This window comes from Sphaerodactylus townsendi, linkage group LG03 (assembly GCF_021028975.2).
Source record: "Sphaerodactylus townsendi isolate TG3544 linkage group LG03, MPM_Stown_v2.3, whole genome shotgun sequence".
NCBI classification, from domain to species: domain Eukaryota; kingdom Metazoa; phylum Chordata; class Lepidosauria; order Squamata; family Sphaerodactylidae; genus Sphaerodactylus; species Sphaerodactylus townsendi.
In genome coordinates this window covers 16,565,817-16,575,431 of record NC_059427.1, presented here as the reverse complement: position 1 = coordinate 16,575,431, position 9,615 = coordinate 16,565,817, and positions in this window count along the sequence as shown.

Genomic DNA, 9,615 nt, shown 5'->3' with positions numbered 1-9,615 from the left:
GGAGTGCCAAAGGCTCACACCACTGCGGCCTGTAGCCTCAAATGCAAGTATAGCCATAAGGGAAATGGCATATGTTAACCACATAAGAGGATAGAAACTTGTTTTTTAAAAAACAACAACAAATTCTGTTGGGAATTCAGAGAATGGGATACCCAGATATAATAACAATACTCAACCTGCCAGGTTGTTGTTTTTTAAGGCCTTGGTGCCGGTGGTATGGAACTGTGCAATGAAATTAGGGGAGAGGCCTCTGTGTGGAAACCCCATTACCGCTGCTCTGTATTGGCAGCTGCAGCAGTGATGGGGAAGCTATACAAGCCTGTCCCCATGTGGAAAACGCACCTGTGAGACTGACCATGCTGGGAAAATATAATCAACCCATGAGCTTCCCAAGGCTCCTACTTGTTAACTCCTGCTAGAAGGCCACATTCCAGATTTCATCCCAGCCCAGGTAGGCAAGATGTGACCTGGTTTTCAAGATTTAGGAACATTTACTGATGATGGTAGCTATTAGGAGCTGTTAAGCAAATCTGCACAAAAGCCTGCAGATGATAATCTCTTTATTTGACACAGCACATCGTGGTATTCCCATAACTTCATTATAATAGCTGGCAAGGAGTTGAAAGAAGCCTTGAAGAATCATAACATTAAAAAAGGAGCCATAATGCATCTTTTGCCTATGAGGTGAGCGGGGTTTTTTTCACACCTTTGCAATGCAAATGACAAACGTACATACCACTAATTCAAAGAGTGGCTTAGATCCTATGGGGGATTCCCATGGATGAAAGGGAAATGATGTTTGCCAATTTCCTCCTAGCCCCAGCTGTTCCTGGAAGACGTCTTTCCCCAGGTGAAACACTGTTTGGCTTTTTAGGGGGCATTTTGGATTGTAGAGGGGGGAGAAGAGGATGAGATCCACAGATGGAAAGGGGCTGCAGAGTTGCTCTGGGTGGAGGGGTGGGGTTTATGACATCACAAGCATTGGCCATTCAGCGCTGCGCAATCTTGTAGAACATATTTGACTCTGAAGAGAAAATTGTTTATTTGAACAGAATGCAGTTATTGTGGTCTCCTAAGCAGAGTTACATCTTTCAAAGTCCATGCGCGGGCTCAGAAGGATGTAATCCCTGCTTCAGATTGTACTATTCAGATATCGTATCTGTATATAACTGGTTGATTTTTATTCCAGCAAATAGGGCTGTCATACTGTCCCCACCTCAATCCAACTTAGATAAGATGATGACTTTAATGATAAACATTGTGATTAATACATTTACAACGTTCCTATCTTTCTTCCAAAATGCTCAGGGGCAGCACACTGGTTGTTTTATCACCATGGCAGGAGTCCAATAGGCTCAGAAGTCACTTGTTTGGAATCAGTGTCTGCCTTGAGGACATAAAACCGTTATCAAAAAGAGATGTGGTTAAACATACCTGCATAGTTCTCTGGAGAGTCTTGGCGGAAGGCCGGGATGTGCATCCTCTGCACTGTGATGGGCCCCTCTAGCCTTGGGGCAGGGAATGCATTTGCAGCACAAAGGAAGCTTCTTTGGGGATGCATAATGTTTAGATTTTCATGTTTTTTTAAAAAACAGAATAATGATTTGAAATTCACTGGCAGTTATAACAATGACATTCTGAAAGTTTTCTCCGAAGGACCCATCTCTTAACCCCCACCTCACCCATTAGTAAATCTTTTCTAGGTTTTCCCTCATATGAAAATGTTCATTTTTTTCATCATCTTTCCAATTTCCTAACTCTTTAACAGTCAGACAGACAATAGTTGCTGAGTGTTTTTTTACAGCTCTGGCATCCAGCAATGACTAATTCCATCATGATTATTTCCCATTACCTGCAGGGTCTTCTTCAAGGAAATTATTATGTAGGTTTGCATCTCTTTTTTGTTTACTGTCTCCATAATGGATACCTAATCCACTACAGACTGGTATCTGGGGTACCTGGATAATCAGGAAATCCCCCTATTGCAAGAGTCTTTGACCTTGGAGACCTTCAGAATTTTTAGAAATAGCAGGAAGTGTTACCACAGTAATGGGGCCTGTAAGTTCTCCTCAAATTATGACTGATCTCCAAACTGCAGAGATTCATTCCACTGGAAGAAATGGCATATTTGGAGGGTAGACTCTGTGGCATCCCATACTGTCCGCCTTTTGAAGCTATGGCTTAGCATGAAGTCTAGGAGAAACTGAAATCCTAGAGTTGTATCACATCCCCACTGAGGTTCCTTCCATTCTTAAACTGCACCCTACCCATGCATTGCCCCCACATCTTCTAGAATTTCCGTGGATAAAATAGACAACTCTACACTGCAAAATGTCTACCAAGGAAGGCAGGATCAGTCATAAATGGTTGCTTATGGGGAGTTTCCAAGCCAAGTGTTCTGCCATGACAGGGGCAACTATTTTATTTATTTAAAATATTTATTCATTATCTTTCCTCCTTGTGGAGCCTGTACATTGGTGAAATGACAGCTCATGCTTCCTGATGTCCTCTCCCAATGGTTTTGCTTAGATATTAAATAGCATTTGGGGGGGGGGGGTAAGATTGAATGCTATGGAACCCCACAGATCACCAGCCATTGGCCAGAGCAGGAATCTGTAGAACTAGTGTGCAGAACTAGAATCAGGCAGGTGTTGATTCAAGTCCTCTGCTATGAAGCTTACTGGGTATCATTGGAGCTGTCATCTCTTAGCCACACCTGCCTCTCAGAGTTGTTAAGAACTGGAGAGGGATGATAGCCGTAAAGGAGGATGAGATGGATAGAGGCCCATCTTCCACTCCAGAAATGGAATAAAATGGTCAAAGAGGTGGAGACAATCATCCCACCAGCTATTTTTGCCTCATTGTACTCTTTTTCTTTACCCCATATAAGTGAATGGTGTCAAAAGTTCCTTCTCTTTACTTCTTTTTCCAGTATAGAAAGGAAAACTGGTCATAAAGAGAAAATTTCTTCAGGAGGAAACACGGGTCTCCCCACTACAGCTGCAAGGAGTCAACATTTCTTCTGGCTTCAGGTAGCTAAATAGTTTTATAAACATCTGCTTGTTCAGGGTTAAACTCCCTCCTTCCTAAGGAAGATTTGCCCACTAGTGGTAGATTAAACTGCACCCTACCCTGCCTGTGGTTATTCCGCTGCCCCAGTGAAAATAAAAACATCTTGGAGACGGCAATTTGAAGGGAAAGAGCATATGAGCAAGGGTTATAACTCTCTTGCCCCGTAGGGTCTGCCCCTGGAAATTGCAGTCCCAGCAGCTTCAATCAGTAAAAGAAGAAAAAAGTAAAGGTAGTCTTCTGGGAAAATACTGGGTCATGGGGTGACATTTCAGGTCATGACATTTACTGGACAGAGTATGGGTTTGCCATTGCCTTCCCTAGTTGTCTACACTTTACCCAAAGCAAGCTGGGTGCTCATTTTACCAGGTTCAGGTGGATGGAAGGCTGAGTTAACCTTGAGCTGGCCATCTTAAACTGACTTCTGTTGGGATCTAGCTCAGATCACGAGCAGACCTTTGAGTGTACTGCTTCAGCTTGCCGCACTGTGCCTCAGCGCCCCCCCCCCCCATGAAAGAATAAAAGATCTTTAAAATTATCACAGTGTGATTCTGCCCCTGTAGCCTCTCAGCGGGTTGTTGATGGCTGTGTGTCTTTTCAGTGCTTCTGGGGCCCCTTCCGCACACACAAAATAATGCATTTTCAAACCACTTTCACAACTGCTTGCAAGTGGATTTTGCTATTCCGCACAGCTTCAAAGAGCACTGAAAGCAGTTTGAAAGTGGATTATTCTGCATGTGTGAAATGAATGGGCCTCACGCTTATGCTAGCTAAACAGAATACCTCTAGTTCCTTAGAGAGATGCTTCGAAGATCCAGCGTACAACAACCTGCTAGAGATTGCAAAGAACGGTCTGGGAAAAGCTGAGGAACCAAGGCCCAGTAGTATAGTCGTCACTGTGCTGGACTAGGACCTGAGAGGAAGCTCTCTGGATGACCTTGGAGCAGCCACTCTCTCAACCTTGCCTACAGGGTCATGGTTAGGATAAAATGGAGGAAGCTGAATACGCCGCCCTGAGTACCCTTGATGAAGGGTGGGATAAAAATGCACTAAATAGGTAGAAAAGAAGGAGAGTGACATTGGCAGCTGTCAAGGCAGATACAGAGAATGAGTCAAGAGAAATGGGAGATAATCTCTAGTCAACCTTGAACTCTTCTCTTACTCGGGAGGATAAGCTCCAGAGTACCATCATGAGCAAACTTACACTATTGGGCTTACAAGAAAATAATTCTGCTTAGGATGGCACTGTTAACGAAGAAAATGCAAGTTTAGGATTCTCAAGATGGTGCATTTTGTGCAGTTAGTTATTTATAACTGGATCTAGCCTCTGAAGCAATGTTTTCTGGCTCCTGGTGGTCCTTTCAAATTTTAAATAAGAGATTATGACATGGGGGTGGGGGAGGTCACCAGTTTTCCCTTGTAAGGAAAAAAAGGCGGTGAACATTGTATGAAATTCTCAGGTGCGGGATGGGGTGGGGTGGGGCGGATATAAACCCACTGCCAGACTTGTACCATGCCGGTTTCCTGCAAACTGTAACTTGGGCTCATTCCGCACATGCAGAATAATGCACTTTCAAACTGCTTTCAGTGCTCTTTGAAGCTGTGCGGAATGGCAAAGTCCACTTGCAAACAGTTGTGAAAGTGGTTTGAAAACGCATTATTTTGCGTGTGTGGAAAGGGCCTTGGTTTTAAAGGCAGCATGACAATGTTTTCAGTTAGAGTCGGCAATGAGCTAGCATCTGCCCCCGGCTCTGTGTCTTCGAGAGATATTTCCAAAAGCACTTCCATCTCTCCCTGATGCCGTTCACGGACTTGCGTCGCGTTTGACAAGGCAACAGAAATACAGAAGAAACACTTATGAAGCTGACTTATACTGAATCAGAACTTTGCTCCTTCAAGGCCGCTACTGTATACTCAGACTGGCACCTTAGGCCAGGATCTTCCACATCACGTGGTGCTGGGTACCAGGGGTTGAACATGGGACCTTGTGAATGCAACACATTCCACTGAGCCACAGCTCCTCCCCACATGGATGTTCCTATATTCTGTCTCGCATAAAGGTGTTAGTACAGTCATTTGAGGTTCAGTTGTGGAGAAAATTGTATGCTTCTGCCTTATAATACAGTCCTGAATGAACATGAGAATTATACATTTTTACACATTCTCTTTGTCAAAACCATTATTTTGTGCATTATTGAACATGGTACTTTGATACAAGAACATTTATAGTTCATTGAATGATGATCAGCAAATACTTGTCTTTTGCAAGCTGATGGGCACTAGGACAAAGCATTCTGCAACATAGGTCGTTTTCCCACTTACCATCTGCTGCGCGCTACTGTCGCCAAGTAGCGCAGGGTCCCTTGGCACTCCCCACTACAGGGGCGGCAACAACGCAGCTGCCCCGACACTGCCGCTCTCGCGCCCCCTCAGCGCGGGTCATTCCTGGCGCTCCTCAAAACGGCGCCTTTTGATGGCGTTTTCGCAGAGCGCTGGTCGTGGGAAAGCCCGCCAGAACAGCTTGTTCAGAAATGACGCGGCGCGCTTGAGAGTAGCGCCGCCAGAAAGCAAAGGGAGGTCATGGTAAGTGGGGAAACGACCATAGAAGGTCTGGCATGCTGAGTTCTGTGGTGGAGGAATATCATCTTTTTCTGAGACAGAGTATACATGGATTTATGCACACAACTTGAGTAGCTCTGATTCTATTGGGGAAAACCAGCTGTCTATGTTGTTGCGTTTCTGAACACAGGTGGGCGGGTTTGCAGGCTGGGAAGCTTCAAACGTCAGGATGTGGGTCTTTCTTCCTTCTGGGCATGCTGGCTCTGTTTGAGATCCAGGTGTGCCTAGAAGATTGCTGTTTAACTCCACTTTCTGTTGAAATGAGTTCTTTCAGTCCAGCTTCTTAGATCTCTGTATTTATTATATTCTCTCCCCCCCCATCCCCACAACAAGCTGCACCAGTTGATGTTACTTAATTGCTATTTTCCACCTCCGGGGTAGATTGTTAAAAGCCAATTATACAAGTGGGTGGACCACAGAATGTAAAGCTGCACAAACCTACATTTAATTAAGCACGCATACAAGAGGCACGATCGCCTGTACGTTTTATTTGACAACTCTAGCGTACTCTGTTTTTTTGCAAATTTGTTGCGCTCGTGTACGAGACATGTCTAAGAGCTTCCAGATTTTGATGAAGATCGACAGAGACATGCAGAGGATCTAGGAAGCAGGAATTATTGCTAATCTGTGACAATGGACATAAGAGAGTTTTTAACCATAGAACTTTGGTCTATATGAGAAAATATTTTATTTGTTGCATTTGAGCCCTCCGGGGGTAGAGCGGTTTATTAAATTGAATGAATGAATGAATGAATTTATGTGTCACTTTTCTCCCCAAAGGAAGCCAAAGCAACTTACAAAATATACCAAAGTACAATAAACCAACAAAACAAGAAATGAAGTAATCAGGATCTGGGCTGGTCCTGGTTGAAGAGGCTGACTAACAAAGACCTCAAGTCAAGAAATATTTGCCAAATTCCAGGTGGTGACTGGAGATCTTCTACTTACTCCTCTAGGAGAAAAGGAGGAGTCTGAATTTATACCATACCCTGCTTTTCTCAATCATAAGGTGTCTCAAAGTAGCTTACAGGCTCCTTTTCCTTCCTCTCCCCACAGCAGACATTTTGTCAGGTAGGTGGGGCTCAGGGTTCTGAAGAACTGTGACTAGCCCAAGGTCACCCAAGGTCTTCATGTGGAGGAGAGGATAATCAAATCCAGTTCTCCAGATTAGAGTCTACCTGCTTGTAACCACTGCACCACACTGGATCAGCAGGAGGCAGAGAAAATGGCTGATTTGGAAGGTGGACTCTATGGCATTATACTCCAGTGAAATACCTGCACTCTCCAAGCCCTACCCTCCTCAGTCTCCACCCCCAACATCTGTAGACATTGCCCAACCTACAGCCTACAATGATCCCATGGGCCATGATGGAGCAAAAGCAGACAGTGCCTCATCTTCATTTTTCATGCCCCTCCAATCAGCGCCAGGGGTTGGTATGAAATCTGTCACAAGTCTTTCAAGTGTAAATTCTCTGTGTAAAGGGGAAAGGAAGGAATTGAGGCAAAAAGGGTGTGAATCCTGTCAATTTTCCAAGTGTGAACTCTCTATGCAATTGGCTAAAACAGAATTAACAGTTAGCAAGGCTGAAGCATCCTGATTTTAAAAGCCTGCAAGTGTAACCTCTATCTGTGGGTTCTGTGGGGCAGAACTTGGAATGAGTTTGCAACAACAAATTTTAAAAAACAAAATGGTTTACTACTTAACATATAACATCAAACATTTAACATCACACTTCAAGGTCCTGTTCAGGTTGCATTTTCAAGTCCTTATATTTACAGTCTACTGATACTGCCAAGTCCAATTCTTCTTTGAAGTGGGTTGGCTCCTGAGGACTCCAAGGGCTTGATGAACAGGATTCAACATGATGAAGGTTTCCAGGAGAACTCTCACCCATTACAACCACAAAAAGAAACCCTGAAACAATAAGCTCCAACATTTACAACATAGCAAAAATAAACAACTACCTTCCCACTAGTTCCCAACAACATTGCAGTTACCTTAACAAGGTGTTAAGGGCTTATACAAACCAAGGTCCGAGTCTGGTAGCCTTGTCTCCTCCAAACTCCATGAGTTTTGCAGCCTTCTGCTGCTTTGAGTCTTCACCCCTTTCTGGGTCAACCCATTCTGAACATGGGGGTTACACAAGCATGGAGTAAAATCATGTTTGAGTTAAAAGAGGGAGAGAGAGCGCGATTAAGTAATGAATCATGTTGTACCAGACTCTGAACAAAGAAAAGAAAAAGACAGAGAGAACACGATAGTGTTCCACAATCATCCTGAAGAATTCTTTTTGCTGGGGAAATTGTTTTTGACAGGACAGGAGACAAATAAAAGGCATTTAGGCCCAGAGGTTAGTGTGCACAAATTCCTGACCCCAAAGGAATTTATTCACAGGGGAGAATTGTGTTTTTTGCTCTGAAGATGGAAAGTTGCTGAGAAAGGATGTCTTGCCCCATCCACACATGCAGAATAATGAACTTTCAATCCACTTTCACAATTGTTTGCAAGTTTTTTTTCTATTTCACACAGTAAAATCCAGGTGCAAAGTGCATTAAAAGTGGATAGAAAGGGCATTATTCTGCATAAGCAGAAAAGCCCTTAGAAAAGAATCCTACTCACAGAATGGTTCTATGCATCTTATTTATTTATTTTATTTACTTTATAGTCCACCTTTTTCAATGAGTCTCAAAACAGATTACAGTGTAAATTAATGCAATCAATCAGATGAAATAACTAATAAACAATGCAATAAGAACAGGATTGTAGCAATTTGAAACAAAGCAAAAATCATTACATATCTCAAACAATGCAGAAAATGATATTACTAAGAGTAGGATAATACCTACAGCAAGCAGAAAATACATAACATACAGTGATATAATCCACAGTCCTATTGCTTTTATGAAAGTTCCTTCCTGAATTATTCCATTATCATGTAACTCTATTATCTTTATAAAAATGCACTCTTGAACCATTGTACTTTACATAGTTTGCAAAATGACAAAAGTGTAAGAGCCTTCCTTGCATCCTCAGAAAGGCCACTCCACAGAAAATGCTATGACTGTGGGTAGTTGTTGATCTTACACATTTGTTGGGTGGCATCATTAGAAGGCTTGAGCTAATAGTTTAGTTTTGTGTTCTATTTGCTAAACATTTAAAAAATTTTTATAATTGTGACTTGAATACTGGGTGCCTCATTTGTCATCAGTTTAATAACTTAATCCTGTAGGAAAATGGACAGATTTTTAACTATAACCCAACAATAGCTAAATTTCAAGCATAGAATTGCATCAGAGACTATAATATTTTCCTCACGGCCAAAACATCCTGGGGGGAAACTAGGATCATACATACCAGGATGTTTCCATCTCTGTTCCTCCCTCCGCACGGCAGCCTGGCAGCGGGTTCAGGCCAGGAGGAAGAATTCCAGGTGATTACACACGGCCCCCAGTTTACTTTCATTTTCCTCGCCGGCAATGCCGCGCATGTGCGAACTGTCCCGTTTTTCTGCCGTTCTGATTGGCTGCATCCGATGAGGCGGGAAAAATAAACTGGCCTGCCTCCCACAGTGTTTGCATGGGAGTGGGAGTGGTGCATTTTGGGTTTTTTTAAGAACCACCAATTTTATCGTTTTTTGAAAGGCGCAGGATAAGGGAAATCTCGAGGGGCCAGTTAGACCCGGAAGCCACATGGAAGTCATGGCCGAACTGAGATGGTTCACTTCCTTATCCCAGGATATATTGGCCATGGGGAAAATGCCTATGAGTTTTTAGAGAACTGTTTACCCCCAAACAAAATAAGAATTTTGCACAGTTAACTACAGATGGTGTAACAGGTTTTGTAGTTCAAAAACTGTTTTGAGTAATAGAGCTTTTTGTTTCCTTCGCATCAAATTTATGGAGAAAAGAAGGTTGTATTCACAGTTT